Below are 22,000 nucleotides of genomic sequence, written 5' to 3' on the forward strand. Positions count from 1 at the left end.
TTGTTTATTTACTGGTGTATTTATTTATTTATTTTGTAAATGTATTGTTCGGCTCTGCTAATTAAGGTCTGCTGTCCAATGTATTTTTTGTGATTATTCTGATCTTATTTTTCCAGGTTTCTCTGCAGCACCAATAGTATGGGTAGTAACCTTGACTTTCACTTCACAAGGTAAAATTTATTCATTATATGTGTTTGATGAAGAACATTTTCCGTAGAAATAATTGTGATAATGAACTGCGAAAAATATCCGTGTTCACTGAACGTCAGCAACGTCGATAACAGTATCAAGACATTTGGTTCGCATTTTGTTACTCGCTTGGTCTACTTGTCTAGTGGTAGGCATTGCTACCTATCAAGTTAGTCCAGAACATGTATATTCGATAATATTCATATTTCTTTTTGATGCATTATGTTTTCTTATGTGATTCATTTCTAGATGAATTATCAAAAATAACTGAGTTAAAATGTTGAGTTCCTCTAGAAAAAGACATTAAAGTTAGGCAAACCTAACCCTTTCTCTGCTGTATGTGTTTGTCTTGTCTATGTTTAATATTTGCCTTTGGAAAAGGCTCATTAAGGAGTCGAAAGCGCTTAGGTTAGCTAGACACTAGTTTCGCGCTGTTCGTTATCAGTCTATTCCATTTATCTTAATTAATCTCTGACACGCGTGATCCCATGATTGATCCAGTGCACTCAAAATGATTATTATTCGTCATATTATATGTATTATCCAGGTAAAAACTGATATATACTGATTGTCTTTTCATGCATCTCTTGTGATACTTAATTATTTGATTACGTAAATGCAATACGTAGAATAAGAAATAATATTAAATAATAATATTAAACCTTCGCCGAAATATAATCCCCGAAGTTTTCACGTACTAGAGTTTTTTCTTGTTTGTTAATCTTTTCCCAAACAATGCTAGTACTACCGTCTAGAGCTATGGAAGTATATGGCAATATGGCGTTTATGGGAATTTAAAAGTATGCTAAATTTGGATTGTTGTTTATATTTAAATTGTCCAAAGTTTTAACATTATATATCACTATGGAGATTGAAAAATTGTATGTGTAAAATTCCAATAGAATTGAAATGATGTGATTTTATACGGCCACACAAGAACTGTTGTGTTAAAAGTACACCTTCTAATCAAATTCACTATTTTACTGGTAAACATCAACTCATTAATTGAGCATTATCTGCACCTTATCAAGAAATAATTACTTAGATTACATCCACATAATCGAAGATAACATCACTTCGGCCGTTTTGGAAACGAAACATTCACACAGATGCCGATATACCGTCAGAGCGTCTGATTAACCAGCTTAAACCGATCTACTAAAGCACATACAAATCTACTCATCTGACAATAACTTACATTTACTAACCAACACGTCGTTTAAGCTCAAGATCATTGGTCTTCCGATCAACGCCTACACCTAATAACCACAAAGCAGGAAAACGTACGAGTACGCGAAAAATATATCACCTTCTTAGCAATATGAATGATTACACAAATACTGACTAACCAAATGGTTGTCTATCTAACCAGCATCCACTCATCTGCTGACCACCATCTATACCTACGATCAAGAAAAAGAATATGGTTGATTACACAGGCACAATATGCTAACATCATCGTCTGACTGGGTAACGTTTAGTCTTTTTTTATTCAATTTGACTGACTGGCACCAACCCATCTCCTGACCAACGTCTGCACATACTAACCAACACAAATAACTAGGGTGCTTACACATACAAACTTATCGTATTACCATGCAATTGAAAGGAATGTTAATATACGTACCGACGATTCATTTGTTTGTCTAACTGACCAGCATTCACGTATTTACGGAAGAAGACGTGCGCCCACTATTCATTAAGGAGTCCTATCTCATATATATATATATATATATATATATATATATATATATATATATATATATATATATATATATATACAGTATCACCCTTTGAACGGAAAGGAATGTTTACCGATTTGTCCTCCGGTTAAAAAGACAGCCATTACATCCCACACTGGGTTAGACCCTATAACGCGTGAGTGACTGTACAGGCCAGTTTGTTTTCCGAACTGTTTTTGTACACTTGGCAGAGGACGCTATTTGGATATGCCTGATCAAATGAGGATATACTGCATTTGTGCTGCTGCAATACCTTTTTTCCATGTATATACATCAGGCATAGACGAGACTGAGCCAGGTGGAGCGATCATGAGTTAGATTGTTTCAAGACTGAGTGTAAAATTGAAATTCTTCAATGACTCCAGTGAAAGAATGGAATATTTAGTCCTTCCTCCATGACATCGCTTACCTTTCTTCAGCATATTGTATATGATAGTCTTTGACAGATCCTCATCTGATACCACAATCACATGACCTCTCCACCTCAGCTGTGATTTAATCAACATATTGTAAATGCTTGGCAATCCTACCTGAGTGTAAGCCGCAATGTCATGGAACTTGTTCGGCCATATTATCGTTACTAGTTTTCTAAGGACACGAAAGTAAAAATGGTTCAGCTTCTTGTCATGTCTCCTGTAAACTGGCAATGTTCCGATAGTAAAGTACAGGGTCACCAACACAATGGCTCGATATACCTTAAGCGTTTTTCTAGAATAATGTCATTGGGCTCACACAAGTTTGAGAGTACTCTACCACAAGCCGAACTTGCTTTAGCACCTCTACATTTTGATTCATTGTCTATGTCGACTGCGTGTGTGTGTGATTGGGATTTTTAACGTAGCTTTAACAATTGTTCAGTCATATCGCTACGATGTCTGCAAAGTGACAGTTTATAGTGATGTCTAGCACTGGTGCATCATGTCGCAGACATGTACCATAATGTCCGACCCAGTCTTATTAACAAGACACCAGGCCAACAAGTCCTAACATTAACCTGTTAGTGCTGAGCACCAAGCGAGGCAGCTGTTAGCAGCCTTTTTTAAGTCTTTGGTATGACTCGGCCTTTGATCGAACCCACGACCTACTCCATCTAAGGCGGACGCTCTTACTTTTAGGCCACCGACGTTGTAGATGTCGACTGCAGGTTGCAGTATGCTTCCAAGAAGAGTGAATTTGCCCACTGCCAGGAATGTCATTTACCGTTATGGTAAACTTTACTTCATGATATGCGTGTGCATGTTTGTGCATTATCTTTGTTTTTGTGACATTGAGTTTTGCACAGAAATGTTCTGTAACTGATTGTTTGCATAGCAATGCCAGACTTTTCATTCAACAACCAGTAGTCAGCAAATAGTAGATCACAAATGGACGCTTTCTATAAACATGTCTTCTCCTGCAGTCTCTTTGGAATGAATAAATTGGCTTCAGTTAGCCGTCGTTGTCGATCTCGATGAAATAAAAACTGGCGTGATCTGCAAAAGTCCTTGACGGTTGACAAAGTCAGAGTTTTAGATTAGGAATATGAATCTTATTTACGGGAATTATGCTCCTGACATTTCTTTTAGAGGCGATGAGCTGAAAACACCTAATATATGGTCCATCAACCTTTCCACAACATCCCTCAGAGAAGAGCTATTGTTCAGGATGATGCCTAAGGCAATTTGTCAGAATTATGTCGATGATTGTGCCTGGCAATGGCAGCTATAAGATTCCCTAAAGGATATTTCAGGATCTAGGGTTTCCTTTTATCTCTCTGAAGTAGACGAATGACGAGTCCGTGAACTCCTTGACTAGATATTCCTGTGTTCACACTGTGTGGAAAATTCAGCCTGCTTTGTGCCACGTGTGAGCCTCAGGCCTTGTACACATCTACTGGAAATGTGTCCGCTCAAGGTGCTTTGCAATTTGGTGCATGTCATTTGCTTTTAAATTTTCATTAAGTGTTGATGTATATGTTGATTTCCATTAGGGACAGTCAATCAGTTACCTACTGAATTAATGATGACTGTTAGTTGAAGATGCTTTTGAAGTGTTATACTTTGGAGTTTTTTTTTTCTTTGTCAGTGAATAGGTTGGCATTGACATCACTAGGTATTGGATGTGTTCCTTATGACTCCGGTCCTTAGATTATCTTCAAGTATCATAGGAATGTATCATTTAAGTACTGTCTACTGAGATCTGAATTTGATTTGCCCTATTTCTAAGCTATTAGTCTTTCAAATATGTTGGATTGCATAGACACTACTCCCTCTTGATAACGTTGAAGACTGCCTTTTGGATGCTGAAGTGTTTTTTCTTTACAACTCTAGAATTGTCAGCACTAAGGTAGATTAGCTTGTCTTCGTTTTGTATTTGTGCAGTAAGATTCTCGAGGTCTTCATAAAATGAGTCCTTTATTTCATCTGGCTTTGTCATGGTGGATGCATATTCGCTAATGATATTGCATGTCTTTTTCCAGAGAGAATGGTCTCTTTTTCATTTTTGTCTTTCACTCACTTTTGGGAGGTATGTGATATTGCCAAGTAGCTCTATTTTGATTTCAGGCGAAACACCAGCTCGATATTGCTCTTGTTTAATTCAGCCTCTCCAATAGCAGGTGTAGCCGGTTGTTCTTTGGCGAGTCATCCTTCTGCATCTAGGAAAAGACCACTCAAGCCTGCAATATGGAAATTGAATCTGGTTAGTTCTATATCAGATAAAAGTGCTCATAAATGTAGCCTTTCTAATGATATATACTAGCACATGCACGTTTTCGACACCCACCGATAGCAATTTGCTTTATATATGTCGTCTTATTATAATTTAGCCGCTAAGGTGGGATCAGCATCATCAGCAGTAAGATGAATACTGTTACGGTGCGTTGTGATCTGAAACGACACTTTCAGTAACGCAGATGATGACAAGATACATTGGTGCTTCTGTCCATTGAACATCGATTCGATGTCATAAACCGCCGTTGTGTAGGTTTGCAGATGCATATGACAGTGTATACATAACTGCTTCTCTGCTGGTTTTACTTCTCTATTGTACTTTAAGGTATATGTGAGGAAGGGGATAATGTCACACAGTTTTTGCGTGGGTTACATTTCGGTGAAGGAAAGTTGGGAAGAGTAGCCCTGAATTTCTCATCTGGTGTAACTGAATCCAGTGGCATTACACTGTCGATACGTCCGGGTATTCGATCAGATGCATTGAGTGTCTATTCGTTTAGTATGCAGCTGAACGGATGGCTTGCAATATCCACACATCTCGTCAGCTTTTAAGTTCTGGATTTGAGGATATCTGATGGACTTACTGACCCACCATGAATGACTTTTTTGGATGGGGCCAGATGTAGCTGTCTATTCTGTTCAACAGGCACATTAAGTAATGTACACCGTTTCATGCTGTAGCATGTGTACCCTTACCTGACACGTGCGTAAACTCAATATGTGACCCATGAAAAGTGTAAAAGTATTCTAACACACACAAGAAGCAGACATATATGATATCATCAATGAAAACGGTAGGATTGGCACGCACGCCTACTTGTTCAGTAGGTGAATGGGAGCTGGTCTTTGAGCATGAATGTGTTAACACTAGTATCCTACTGTAGGGTTTAAAGTGTATTATGTTTTGGTCGACATATAATTCTGTGATAGTTAAACAGCTTATATGTTCGTAGGTCTTAATACCGGTCAGCCGAACGTTGTTGATAGTATGCTTGTGTAAGCGTTGGCTCTGCAGCTGTTTCAGCTGGTTAATAAGTTTCACCTTTGGTCAGTAGATTATAAGGACAGTTAAAAGGCGTATTGGGAAGTAGAGGTAGTTTTAACATTGCATACCTCTTTCCTCAAATGTATGTCCTAGTAAAGGTGTATCACGTAAACTCTTACATTTATGACAACCATCACTGACATACTGTTGAAAAGAGGCATTATATTAAATTCGCATAACCATATTAATGACTATTGCAATTATTTTACTTTGTGACATTACATTCACCATACCTCCTAAAAAAATATTTTTTTAAAAGGGGGGCATATTGTTAAATTCATTGCCGTACTGTTATTATACCAAGAGAGTGGCACCCTATCCATCTATTGCCCAATATGATAATATATCATGAAATAATATAAATACTTAGCAGTCATATAACATTAGAAAATATTAATATTATGTAAAACATATGCAATCACCTGTACGCAACACAAACACGCCCATTAACCAAACTAGAAAGTTTATTTTTCCAGATGGCGTAATTAAGATCCTGGGTATCCTTCTGGTTTTAAATTTGGCATGCATCTATGAATATCGTTTGGAAGACGATTAATTGTAAATTGAATCCCCTTATGTTATCAAATGTTAATAATTCTTAGCTGTGCTCAGTATGTAATGCCACTGAAATTATGAAAAAATGTTACTCAAATCCATTTTTGCTATTAATGTATCTCTCTAAATAGTACTTAATTTATTTGTTAATTTACCGGTGGTGGTTAATGTTATGTCATAAAAAATATATGTTTATCTCTATTAGTGGTATGCAGTTCGTTGAACAGTGGTGGACAGATACGGCGCTTTTCATGTGATTCTCACCTATATAGAGGTAGGTAATTAAATGTTTATAAATAGTACTTTTATGCCTTATATGAACGACTGTGTGTGTGTGTATGTATGTATGTATGCATGTATGCATGTATGTATGTATGCATGCATGTATGTGTGTATGTATGTATGTATGTATGTATGTATGTATCTATGTATGTATCTATGTATCTATGTATGTATGTATGCATGTATGTATGTATATATGTATGTATGTATGTATGTACTTAAATGCTATATATACACGACTGTGTGTATGTATGTATGTATGCATATATATATATATATATATATATATATATATATATATATATATATATATATATATATATATATATATATATATATATATATATATATATATATATTAAGGGGTACACAAGTTGCAAGCAATAACATGCAATACAAAGTACATTCGTAGCCAATTTTTAATGTTCGCCCAATCTAGGTCTCAAGACGACAGCACTTTACAGAGACAATTTGGTAGTTTTACACCAGGCAATACTTTATCAAAACAACAGTGCTAACAAATGCAGACTCCAATTTCTTTGGGTCAGAATCTTTATCAGTATCAGATGTTAACTAGGTAGTATTTGTTTCTAACATAACCATATCTGTCCGCTTAAACTCCTTTAAGTAAAACTACCATATACTCACATGTCTCTTGTCTTAATGATAATCATTACTTATACAATAAAATTGGAGGGAAATGTTCAGCAATAACACTTTCCTCCTTAAGAGAAAACATTAGTTTTCGAACAAAATTATAAAGGATGGATAAGCGAGATGAAATGATTACTATTTGGCTGTATACAGTTCGATACAATTATCTTACTTCGTTAAATTTAAAAGTTCTAGCATCTCCCTGACAATTAGAGTTCTATCGAACAGCATACAGTTCAAGCATTCAATTCATTCTAATACAAGGATGTTTCGATTCAATTAAAATCAATCTGATCTGCATTAGGAAAGTACTTAATTAGTACACAAAATATAATACACATCATCATATGGGTCTTAATTAAATCAAACAATAATGAACACTAAGTCACATAGTCTTAGATCCAGACGTGACAATCCATCAACATTTGCATTCTCTGCTCCCCGATGTTTGATCATGAATTCATATGGTTGCAGACACAGAGACAATCTCAGAAGCCGTTGGTTTTTCCTTTCTTTTGGCTCAGCTAGGTTAGCGGGTTATGGTCAGTTTCAAGACTGACTGAAGCATCACAGAAGTAGTAGTGAATAGATTATATCACCAATACTATTGCAAGGCATTCTTTCTCAATCGTATAATAATTTTGTTCCCTGGGGATAGTTTGCGGCTGTGATACGCTATCGGATATCGTCCTTATTGTCATTGTACTGACTCAAAACAGATCCTATTCTCACATTACTTGCATCCGTTTGCAGTACAAAGGGGCATTCAAAACAGGGTTGATCAAGATAGGTGCCTTTACAAGTGCATTCTTCAAGTCACTGAATGACTTAACAGCTGTCTCATCCCATGTAACACGACTTGACTGTCCCTTCCTTCTCAAAATACAAAGCGGAGCCGAGTGCTTAGCGAAATTCGTGATGCATTTTCTATATTAGCTCACCATTCCTAGAAAGGATCGAACCTCTTTTTTGTTGTCGGGAGTGGGAATTCAATTCTTTTTCCTCCATCAAATTCTTAAGACACAGTTGTTGATAACAGTACAGCCCTATTGTACTGATGTAATAGGTTACTATGGTAGATTACTTGTCCTCGCCTACCACCAATGTTAATCCTGTAATTAACGTCATTGACGTTACAAATGACACGATAAAGTCCCTTCCAGTGAGCCCTCATCTTCGATGCATCGGATGGCAACAAAACTAGTACATCATCTTCCGGCCTAAATACCCTTTCGGTAGCATTTTTGTCGTACCATGTTTTAATTTTCTTGAGACATTCTCTTTCACTAACTCACATCATCCAATCGCTTGCGAATCAAAAGCACGTGTTCTCCAGATGACTCCACCCTCACCGGTGAATAGATCCTTAAGACTCTTCATCGGCCCTCTAACTTGCCAACCATACAGCAGCTCAAACGGAGAAAACGCAGTTGCTTCATGTGGTACCTCCCTATAGCAAAATATTGCGCAAGATAGCATCAAATCCCACTCTCCACCGTTCGTAGAACACAATTTCTTCAAGACAGCTTTAAGTTTGCTTTTCAGTCTTTTCACCTTTCCATTGGATTGTGGCCTGTAAGGAGAAGTTGATGTTCAACATGTTGTAGAGTTTGTTTTAAGAGTACCTGTGAAATTGGTCCCTTGGTCTGTAATGATATTCTTAGGCATAAGAACCCGACAAAATAGGCCAATTAAGGCGTTGGCCATTGTTTTGGCATCAATGTTCTTCAACGAAATTGCTTCCTGATACCTGGTAGCTTCATCTACTATTTTTAGTATATATTTGTTCCCGTCTTTGTGCGCTGTAGTTAGCCAATGATGTACATCGCAATCTTAACAAAAGGGTCCGAGTCAATTGTTGGTCACAACATTTGACCTTTCTCCTTCCCTGTTGTCCTTGCTGTAATTTGACATATGTCACATGCCTGACAGTGCTCCTGAATATCCCCAAATATTCATGGCCAATAAAACGCTGTTGTTATTCTTGCTTTAGTTTTTTCCCTTCCTAGATGACCAGCAAGCTGTCTATCATGTGCCAACTCCACCACTGCTTGACGCAACTGCTTTAGCAAAACTAATTGGATTCCATAATTTTCTCCATTTGAAGTCTTCCACGTCCGTTTCAAAATTCCGTGCTTCAAGAAAAAAGCATTGTCAACACCTTCTGCTTCACTTCCAGACGACAGGGCTTTTCTTCTCACTCGAGTCGACTAGCTGTCGTTCTTTTGATACTGAGAAATCAATTCCACATTAACATTTGGCTAAAATATTTGTGAGGTATTTTCCCAAACCTATTCATCAGGGCCTTTTTTTAGCTCAACATTGTGCTACATCTCTTGCCTCTCCTGTTAGCTGCGTTCTCAGTTGCATGGATTCATTTCTGCGCCCCATTTTGCATGATCAGAAACGGCGTCAAATTCTGAGAGAAATAATATCTTAATTCGCTTGATGATTGTAAGTTTGAAGTTTGACTTTAAATGGGAGGCTGTCATTCTTTTTATATACGTCTTTCTGATGTTTCACCAAATCAATATCTAACTCCAGCTCTTTACGTTTCAGGCTGTGCTCCATTCGAAACTTGTCCCTTTAAAGGTCTAATTGTTGTCTCTCAATTGCACATTTCCTGTCTAACTCTAACCGGTCACGTTCAGTTTGCTTCTTGGATGTTTTTAGTTTGCTCTGTGTTTTCTTTAGTTTTCTTACAAGATTCTTATCCTCTATTTCCATGTCATATGGTTCGTCACCACTGACGTCTCCTTCAAAATATGTGAATTGCATCAAATATGTTTGCTGTTTCCTTCTGGTTCTATACCTTGCAATGGCGTGCTCTTCAACAATCGTTCTTACGTACTCCTCGACAGTGCTACCTTGGGTCGTCATTTTCAATCCTTTTTTGTTTATCCATTCCTTTACAGGAATCACACCCACACAAAGTTACATAGTATATGCAATAACAATTTGCAGCTACACTACACAGACAAAACAGTGGTACTTGTGCGCTTGAATGTTCATTTCCAACAACTTTGCTATCCCACCGCTGCCACCAAAATTGTTACCTGGTGCAAAAGTTGCAAACAATAACATCCAACACAAAATATATTCGCAGCCAATTTATAATGTTCACCCAAACTAGGGCCCAACACGACTGCACTTTGCAGATAACAATTTGGTACACCAGGGCAATAGTTTATCAAAACAACAGTGATGACAAATGCAGACTAACAATCCTATGGATCAGAATCTTTATCAGCATCAGATGTGAACTAGGTATTATTTGTTTCTAACATTACCATATTTGACCGCATACAATCCTTCAACTAAAACTAGGATATACACCCATGTACCTTGTCTTAATGATAATCATAATTTATGCAATAAATTGGAGTGAAATGAGCAGTATTAATATGACGGCAACAATATATATATATATATATATATATATATATATATATATATATATATATATATATATATAGTTTTTGTACCTGAACCATCCCATAGGATAAAACTAATAATCCGCTTTAAATCACAGTTATGTCTGTGTAGCGAAACTTATTACTTTTACTGTATCATTTTAACCATCATGAACCATTGCATTAGAACAATACCAAATCAACTCGGTTAAACTGATTCGAAAATCATCATCGTCTATGCTCGTGCGAGTCAGTTAGGAGCTGATTTGCACATTTGACAACCACTGCTTATGAAATAGTTTACATACACTGATAAAGGCTTTACATAACTTATATTTAAAAACAGCCCTCAAATAGTCATTTCATAACAGAGCAAATTCATTTTTAGTCGGCCTGGAATTTATATGCCAAAAGAGTTCAACAACAAATATATTTTGATTACAATTGTCCTGATTCTTTAGCATGAATGTTTTTGAAATGCATATGTTCGTAATTCAGTAGCGCAAATATGGTCTAAAAACCACTCGCTTAAATATGAAATGCCTGAATTATCTTTAGAGCCGATTCACCTACCTCAGTGGCACGAACTTGTCATTTTAGTTTAAATATGTTTTGACGGGATTTGATTACTTGGAAACCAATTATTTTATAAGTGTTCTGATATAGGAGCATATATATTTTAAAATAAAGTTTAACCGTGATAAAAAACCTTTCAGATCGGTTCCTCTATAGGAGAATGATGACTTATTGTGCATCTAAGCTGAATCTTTCATAACTCTTATGTTGTATGGTCTAGAAAACTGATTTAAAAACCAGTTTCCGGCTTTTTATTTGTTTCCACAACTGTACTTTAATGGGGATATGTTGATTTCGGACCGGCGGTAAAAATATTGTAGAACTAGTTTTGCATTCGATTCGTTAACACGAATTGATCACTTGATTGCGCAAGGACTTTTCTTGTATAATATTAGGATGCAGCTTTTCACAAAATAGACTGTCTAGCATAATAAGGTATAATAGGAAAACGACTAAGCTGTGTCAGCTATTAGTAGTGCGGACGTGTACAAACTGAAAATATATGGAAACACGGTTGTACAAAAATGGAGTCACTGTGGAAATGCGTAATCCACACCTTATATAGATCATGAAAGGTCTTAGCCGAAAAAATCCAGAGCAAAGCTATATTTCGAAGAATATATTTCCGAGTGATATTTTTAAGACTGAACTGGAACCGATGTTATAATTACGCAATGACCAGTTGCATAGGTCTTGTTATATGCCACATCTAGTACGAATATTAGGTAGTGAATTCAGTAATAGTTGTTACATTGTTGTTTTGAGTTTAGATGTTATCAAACATGTCACCATGAATGAAAACTGTTCTTTATCCTTAACCGTTCACACTATTGCAGCGCAAAAGGCAGATCACGATAGCTCATCATCCTGCTTAATTTGTCTGTCGTCAAAGGACCATAATTAGATAAGATCTTGCACAAAATATTGTATACTACATTATTATCTTTTGTGCGATACTATGACAGCGGATGGCAATATGTATGTCTGTGAAGGTGCAGGAAATATGCAATGTTTTGATCATGTCCCTCGATCTGTGATTTCTTTATTTTAATGCACGTTTTGGGGAATATATGGCGTATTTTCGGTTTTCTCCTTTCTTCCATACCCATCTCCACTCAACTTTAGTTGGCAGACAATTACTCCTGTAGCATTCTATAACGAAATTGTTTTAAAGGATATACCTCAAAGACATGCTGAGTGGTCGGTTGTTTTAGGTTTTGTGCATATATACCTATTTATGCAGTATGGATGAAAGAATTAGACTAAAATTTGATATGTACTGCTGTATCCTATGCTCTGTATGTTTTCAGAACGTTATTACATGTCCACGTTGCAATTTTTGTCTCAATGCGCACTGGGAGGTTGTTTCAAATTTGACATAATAACACATGATATACACACATATTGTAATCAACATCAATCTGGAAACAGTTGTTGTTGTTGTTTTTGTTGGGTTTAACGCCATTTTGCAGCACACGATAGGCTATACAAGGCGACCAGTATTAATGGCGGATTAAGAACAGGGGAAAACCCCGAAAAGAACCACTGACCCACGAGAAGCTACTAACATACCCACATTTGCTGAATCCGAGACTCGAACCGGCGCAGACACAGGTGAGATGGCAGTTATCCACAACGGAGGGCGCTTTAGACCACTCGGCCACTCGAGGCCCCCTCGAAACAGTTGCATTAGGACCGAATACATTGCCTTCACGTGTATTATTCCTGCTTCAAGTCGCTGGGTACTAATACATGTTTGTCGGTGACCCATTTACTCGATTTGTTCTCTTAATTTCAAGCTTCTATTTTGGATTCTGTGATTTAATATTTATTCTAGAAAAGGTACTATAATATATATTTAGTTTTTATTGCAGCCAAAGAAATAAAATATATTTGTTTTGTTTCATTTTCAGATTTATTGGCTCTTAGAGACACGCAGAATTGCACCGGCGAAAATCAAGGTTGAATACAACAGTTTAATAAATATAACTAAAATGTGGAAGTTTATAATAGTTTAAAATATTTGCATTCAATTATGGTTATATAAACATAAAACGCTTGCGCTGCAAAAATTTCTAATTTTATAACAGCATTTAGGTTTTTGTGATGTAATCAAAATAGATATATACCCTGCTTTTGGTCATATGGCATTATTACTTATAGTAATTTAACAAGATATATAATCGGGATCGTTCGTCATTTAATTGTACATACTATCTGCAGACATCTTTTACCTGTACAATTTGATTTAAAGTAGTTTTATATTATTGGTTCTCGTCAATGGAATTGATTTTCTTTATTGTTTATTTCCTTAAAAGTGATAAAGTCTGTTATATAAATAAATTATGTTGGAAAAAGATCATTGTATATGAATTTTCTAATAATGCCACAATACATGAAAACAGGCCTTTATGTTTGGGTAACTTGGAGTTATTATCAAATGAGAAACTAATAACGCTTTTCTATTTTTTGTCTTTTGTTTATAATACCTTGTACGATTCTAAGCCATAGTGAGAATACACAATTAATTTAGAATATGAAGTGCTACCTGACTGTGTCTAACTCACTTAATAAACGAAGCTGATGACCGAATAGGAACGTTCTCTAAATTAATTAACGTTTGCTTCGACACTGGTTAATTAATGTCACATTTTTGCACGATATATGTAAACCTTTAATGAGCAGTATGTATCATTTAAAAAGTCATGTTTAATGGAAACGCGCTACATATCATTTGAGGCGTAATATAAGTACAAAGGTCATATATAATTTTAACTATGACTCAGTATGCATTATTATACAAATGTTTCGTTCATTCGATGTTATTTGAGGAATCTGCCTATGCTTAAAACTTCGCAAGCACGGAAGGAGTTTGACTTCCGTTATTGGTTGTCAGTTTTATATTTATTACATGTTCAGTCTGCGAATGTAGGGATGTAATTCCTTTTTGTGTGTTCTGTCAGATGGATTAAAATAAGCACGGCAAAAGTTGTTTCTCAAAGTACGTCTTTGTGTAAAGCGCTTTCTCCATATTGTATTATCTTAAATAAATATGACTTAATCTTACGTAATTGTAATATTTCCCAAGTTCAATGCTCGTTAAAACTAACTTTTAATTCTTCAGATGAAAAAAAAAAGGTTCGACGTTGTTACACGTATACATATGATTGAAAACTAACGGTGGTGACGCCGGTATGAAGGCCTATTGTCCAACAAAAGGTCTAGCTTATGATTGATTGATACATATTAATAAATGGATTGCTGCACGTTTCAGTGTTGAAAATACTGGATCATCTCTATCATGAACGACATGGCCAAGACTGCATGAAACAGGCTATTATGTATCTGAGTGGTGAGGACTAGTTCTTTACACTCTTTGTCTTCGCCTATCCTTAACTCAGAAAGTTTCTGTTTCTTCCGTTTTCGTTTAACGGTAATGTAACTCATTCATAAACAAAACAAATCTGTTTTGTACTGTATGCACGTTATACGCATCATGGGTCTGGATACATGATCCGTATAATATGGGCAGAAAGGTAACGAGTAACATTTACTTTAACGTAATGAATTGCTACTGTTTCATTATGTGGTACTTGCAAAAGTGATAAATGATCAGCTTTGTTAAATCATCGAACCGATCCTCTCAAATGTGAACAATTAAAGAAATAAAAATGAATAAGTATGAAAAGGAACGATATGATGAAACCCAATAAGAGCAGTCTTCTTAGATCTAACCCAGTATCGCCCTCCTGAAAATAACAAAGAAACAAACACAAAAAACAAAAAAAAAATCATTTGAGAAGGTTTAATTTAATATTAGAAGTCTGTTGTGACATTAATTTTGGGATAAATGTGGACGATTGTGCTCAAGAACGAAACAGAAGAAATAAACATGTGACAAGCTCATTAAATGTCTTGTTGGACTTCATGGTCGTTGACCAATTTCTATCACTGTTTTGAAAGCGCTGATACAGCTCTAATAATTATATCAGCTTATTGCCTAAAATATTTTAAGAATAACCAGATATGTTACCGTATTTAAAATGGCAGAAACCATTAGCACCATAACGTGCCTATGTGAAGATGATTCGCAACATGGGAATGGGAAAACAGTAAATGAACATAAATATACATAGCTTAATTTGAAAAATAGTCCTTAAATAAAGTGTTTAATAAAATCACAGGAATTCATCATTATGGTCAGGTATTACAGAATGTGAAAGGTTAGCACACGAGGATGAAACGACATTTAACGTAATGTTGTAGAATCATTTTTCAACCAACATATAGCAAATAGGATGGTGTATTTCAGGAATGTAATACAAAAATGCAATGGATTTCCTAGTTTAAGCTAAATTCATCAATACAAGAACATCAAATCAAAACAGATTTTAAAAATAATCTTCTCTCTATGGTACACTCTAAGCCGACCACAAGTTAGAATTATAGCGAGTTACTTTGGTTTATAAAGGCAAATTTAAATTGTATCATTTGCTTGAGGCATTCTTCAACTTTGCCCTAAATTAATTTATTCAAAGTTTACTATGCATCCTTGACTGTCAAAGAGGATTATGCGTGGTAATGAGGGAGGAGTGGGTCAAATACCAACTTTCGCCATTTTCCAGTTAAGTAATTTGCTTTTCAGTGTAATACTTCCAAGAAACAAAACCTTAACTTTTAAGTTTTCATAATTGTTTATTAATTATACAACTTTATTTATTACATCTTTGTTTACAGTAGAATCGATGAATACATATCTTTACAAAGTTGAATCCGGTAGGTTTCCAACCTGATAGAGAGATGACCATATAAGACAAATTTGCGTGTATTTCGCGGAATGTGTAAAGTCTTTTCACCTGAAAATGATAAACATCAATAAATCTAGTTCCTTTTTCTATCCAATCGAAATATAATTCCGATTCGTTTTGTATCTCCTTTCCCATTTTCCAAATGCGACTCATTCTGGTTTAATTTAATATTGTTTGAGTAGTTCGAAAGTATCTTTGTACTGAGCTTTTGCATTCCTGCTTGGAAGTTAATTTCGACCTTCGTTCATTCAACGGCTTCAAAATGATTTTCTGTATTATTCATTTCGACGTAGATGCCCTATAAACTGAATCATTGTTTAATAAAACTCTGTCTTAATTATAACCAAGTGATTTGATAAGAACATAAGATGTAGTATTAGTCATGAGAGTGCACTTTCACTGATAACAAATATAATTCCGAATCCCTACGTTCCTTTTTCAAAGCATATATACAAGACTTTCAGGCACTTGTATCAGTCTATTTCTGGTATGCAATTCTCCAAGTCCGAACTCTTACGGAAGTCGACTTGAAGTATATACTGGGATAATATGAACAGCTGAAATTATTTTCCAAGGTGCCAAAATTCCTATCACCATTCAAGTTTTATAATTAAAGTACTTTCCATCGGTCCTTATTTTTCATTAGACTCACGAGTACATTGTTCTTTACTTTCTGATATCAGTACATTCTCTTAGTACCTGTTGACAATCTTTATAAATTAAATAGTTGGTCGAAAATTTGTTTCCATCCCCGCTTGACATGACCCGAATGACACAAATTATATATTATATATCTGCCCATGTGCTAATTATTATTATCATATAAACCATGTTCATATTCATCATAACGAATACTAATGCTAATATTACTACCACTACTACTATTACAACTACTACTAATAATACTACTGCTACTACTACTTCTACTATTATTAATATTAATAATAATAATAAGAAGAAGACAAATAAGAAGATTAATTTCATTACTACTACTACTATTAATAATAATAATAATAATAATAATAATAATAATAATAATAATAATAATAATAATAACAACAACAATAATAATAATAATAATAAAAGAAGAAGAAGAAATAGAAGAATAAGAATAAGAATAAGAATAAGAAGAAGAAGAAAAGAAGATAATACAGATATCAATGATGACCATAGGTATTGTGGGAATGATGGTAATAATGGTGATACTTGCACAACTCCAATATGTGAGTCTCCATATGTAACAATGCATCCTTTAGTCATCTAAGATAAGTCAGGTTTTAATCATGTATAGACTAAAACGCTATCTCTATAATGTGGTTTTCGTGCAAGCAGCATGTATATATTAAATGTGTGCCATATGTATGCATTGCTGCTTGAGACCTCTGTGCACTGTTCTATTGCAGAAAGATTTGGCGAACACATGCCGGATTACTGTAACTGCTCTGGGTCAAATATCATGCACACTTACCCGATTCTTCCAGGTAAGCAAAATAACAACACTTATATTTTCCACCCTAAATGTTTATAAGTAGTGTATAACCTGTTAGACTGACAGGATGATATCACAGTAGTAGTGAAAGAAGAACGAGTTTCGACAACTGTTATTGTTAATGCGCACACAACATTTCTCTTTTCTAGTTTCCGTAATATTCAGCTTGTATATTAAACCTTTAATAAATAAAAACAACACGCGAAAAGTCAGGACCAGAAGAGGAAGCATATGAACAAACTTAACCACTTCCTAAACATATATGAGTGAAAACAAATATTCATATCCATCTCCATGGTATTGGTCATTTTATACGCGTATGAATAATAATATCTCGAAATTATTATTTACACCAAACATCGAAAAATTAAAGGAAGAAGACAATACACTTTTCTCACAGTATTTAAATGTAAAAGTCCATAATAATAATTCATGTTACGTCGAAAAAGATTATACGAAAACTATTTTGAATTTTCTTTGCTGTTTAATACCTTGTAGATCCTGGAGATCATAAGAACGAGTGCTGGAACGAACAGTCATATGATTGTAAGTGCTGTGTAAGGTTGCAGTTCAGGTAACTGCATTATAATTTTAATGTATTTTTCTCCGGAATAAATCGAGGTTACTGTTATTTTAATTTCGTCATTGCTATTAGGATGAGACATACTGTACTTATTGAGATCTTTATGCCATGTTTACAAACAACAAATATATTTGAAGGAATAACAAAAACACTAAACGTCCTAGCTAAACAGAAGAAAATAAATTGAACATAAATTAACTCAATATCGGCCATGTATAGAACGGTATTAAAGTGCCTAATGTATTGATATGATGTATAATGCATCGATGCAATGTATAAAGTTGTAATTTTCATCATTCTCTAATAATTAGTTACAACGATTGAATGTCGAGTGCGTGATGAATGAAGTCCATTTTATTATCCTAAATATGATCCTGATTTTGCCCTTTCATCTTAATGAACTATAGCATAACTGCCGACAGACAAAACAAATCACACGGTAAACTGAGAATCGGTGACTGATGCCACGGAAATGAAGGCGAGGAAACAAAATGAGTATAAATAAGACAGGACAGAATCTAGTTTAAACACAGAGAAGGTATTAGAGGCTTCAAAGATTATAAGTGTATTCTTTAGAATACAACTACAAAATTAATAGGATCAAAATCAAATAATCGTTCATTATTTTTTAAACGGCTAACCAAAAGGGGGAAATGTTTTAAGCGTATATGGTGCGAGTTCATCTAAAAGACAATATTAAAAATGTTCAATGTCAAGAAATCCTCCATGGGAATAAATGAGTACTGTCATAGGATGACACAAAGCAAAGGAGATACGTATGTGGAAGACAGAGAAACAACCTGTATAAGGAAGAAAAGGATTATTAGATAAATCTGCAACATTTTCAAAGTTATTTTATCAACCGTTTTCTTAATATCGTGATCGATCGAAAAGCGCAATACGATATTTGGATTGCAAAGAGAAAAGCAAAAGCATATGTTCAAAGGTTAGTCATATGAACTCCTTTTATATAGTACTTCAATGTAATTTATTTTACTCTAATGGAAATTTCAAACTACAGACGACATGCATAGCTAATACCCTGGAGGTTATAGCAATGTTCTAGATTGACAATTTTACAGTCTGATAGATTACACACAAAACTGAATTTCGCAAACTTTTGAGGAAATCGCGTAGAGATAATGTAAACGACTAATTCATGGTTTTGAATAAACATAACACATTTATTTCGGAAACTTAATAACTGCTATACTCACAAATTAAGAGTGACATAACTATTCCTGACATACATGTTAAATTAACACGCACATGATATATATGGCAAACTTGCTGATGCAAATAACAATCGTAATGTTAGATCTGTTATAAACCCTATGGGAGTGAACATTTCTTTAGTCTAGCATAAACTGTGTTAACAGTTACAAATGCCACCATGCAGATAGAACAGGGACTACAATGACTACCATTAGGAGCAAACGCACATAGTTGTGACGTGAGAATGAATTTGCATTTAACCTGACATTTACATATCTTTCTTTTCTCATATAGATGTAATAGAAACCATATTGCAAAGCAACCGTAGCACTCCTTAATCCGAAACAAACTGGAAATGAATGCATGTTTTTATACAATATTTTATTGATGCAATCAAAACAGAGAAAAATTCTTCTAGTATGATGCCGTATGCTACACAGACATAAAAGGCCTAATTATTCATATATATATATATATATATATATATATATATATATATATATATATATATATATATAATACGTTAAGAAGTTGTATCATATGTGTTCCAATCATCTAAGACAATGCATTTTGAGTGTAGGGAACGTTGATTGTATACCCAGCACATGCATTTAATATTCTTTCTCAGATCTATATCGGACACACTTTACCTCGCACAGGCATGAGGTACAGCCCTATCACTGCAGGAGTCATCACACATGTAAGTTCCTTGATCTAAAATACTAAGTCAATATTCGCAGTATGGGTATCAAACCAATTCATTTAATTTAAAATTTAAAATGTGCAATCCTGTGGGCTCATTTACAGCGAGCACATCTGGTGTCAATATATATAATTGTATATATAATAAAAGCTACAAATATCATGTTTCTGTAGTCCTGTTATAATGTAGTCATCAGTTCACATGAAATAATTTGAAATGCCTTCTCATACTATGGCGCATACCAGGTTAGACTTGTGTTCACTAGGTTTGGTAGGAAACATGCGATGCCTAGATTGCTTCATGTCTAAATTAAAACTGAAAAAAAACACATCGCTGTGTCAGATACTTTACTCTTCCACCATGTAATTCCAGCTGCAAAATATAACTTCACATAGATGCCAGCTTATCTTTGTTCAGTGCTTTATTGTCGTACATGACTAGCCGAACAAATATGGGTTTCTGTTTCTTTGTCTATTACATCTAAAGATGTAAAGACTGCATGACCGTTAATGGCTCCAATTGCACTCGGAGCAATATATGAATAAGCTGTCCGAAGTTTTATAAAAAAAATCACAACATATAATATGCGGAAATTCTTTTTAAAAAATCGAAAGGTAACGCAGATATATGATACAAGCATTGTATGTTTATGTGTCAAGAGTTATTCATATTTAAAAGCGCTAAGGTTTCGGTTAGAAAGGGGGAGAAAGGTGGCTTTATGTTTCAACACATTTAATTAAAATTATCAAAATTCAAAGAATAATGTTTTATTTTCAGACCCTCAATGCGCCTCCTTTTGCTCCCTTATTGCAAGAGAAGTTGATTTGACTATCCGTTATTACAATGGCATTTCAGGTTTCAGGAACAATAACGTGAAATGGTGTGCAAATAGTATCGAGACTGGTGAAACTAATCACTAAGTATTTTTCTACCAATTAAAGAAATATACTACTTTTTTACAGGTAGTATGATCGGTTTGCTATCTGTTTAGAAAGAATTGAGTTAGACCTTTAACGATACTTACAGTTTGTAAATATTATGGTTATTTTGAAATTGTATCTTTATCTGACATGTTCAGAACTGTATTGTTTTACTTATTTTTCGAGCATGATAAATCGTTTGTGCTGGAATTCATTGTGTTTATTGAAGTCCTACCACTGCTTAGATGTTGATTTTGAAGATGTTACAGTAACTCTGAAACTATTATATGTGCTTGTCATATGTATATATAACTGTTTTCATCATCTTTTAACACTGTATGCTCTGATTTCTATTTCATTATGTTTCTGTTTCGACTTTTTGCGTTTGGTATAATTATTTTCTTCAACAATATTCATATTTGTTCGATTTCTTTTGATTTTAGGATATATTTTATTTGTTCTGCGCTAAATCCGTGTTTTAAAACATGGCTTGACTTTAGTTGATGAAAGATATTTTTCACATATGAAGATTGTTTCTCGCTATCTCAATAACGTTGTGGCTGTTCATTGTTTATGGTGGATTGGGAATTTATCTGCGACAAAATTAGGACTTATATGTGATAAACCAATGGAACATTTTGTTTAACTCTGTAAGAGAAATTTATAAAGAAATAAGTACAATATTGATTTCAAACTTTCATTTACTAATGAAATCTTTCACCTTCGATTTACTCTAGTTATGTTTGTGAATTGTATCGCATGCATTTACGACATCTAAACCTCTAATATAATAGGTATGTATATTTGGTTTCGTTTCAGTATGGCATACTCTGGCTACTATTCACAGTGACACATGCAGAAATGATATAGTACTACACTTATCCAGTAAGCATCAATAATAATGAATAATACCATACTAATATTCCATTTTATTATGTGTCGTGTAGAGCTGGTGGAAGCATTAGAAACATCAACGACCTTTCACTAGAAATGGTCATAATTTGTCGATATTGAAATAAATAGTGTGTTGTAAATCCATCTTGTAAAATTATTCATGATGCAACAATCAAAGATTTGAAACAGTGTCATGAAGGTAGGAAAATCTTTAGTAAATA

General features: G+C 34.6%; 1 long non-coding RNA gene across 1 annotated transcript; it reads left to right on the forward strand.

Annotated features, from left to right (window-relative positions):
• Positions 1–17,356: 17,356 nt before the first annotated feature.
• On the forward strand, positions 17,357–21,784 carry LOC149790330 (uncharacterized). The gene is made up of 4 exons (XR_016423945.1): positions 17,357–17,456; positions 17,963–18,010; positions 19,891–19,962; positions 21,705–21,784. It is a non-coding gene; the product is annotated as an uncharacterized LOC149790330 (long non-coding RNA).
• The last annotated feature ends 216 nt before the right edge of the window (positions 21,785–22,000 follow it).

Source organism: Sinohyriopsis cumingii, chromosome 10 (genome assembly GCF_028554795.1).
Source record: "Sinohyriopsis cumingii isolate HCF-2022 chromosome 10, ASM2855479v2, whole genome shotgun sequence".
Classification (NCBI taxonomy): Eukaryota; Metazoa; Mollusca; class Bivalvia; order Unionida; family Unionidae; genus Sinohyriopsis; species Sinohyriopsis cumingii.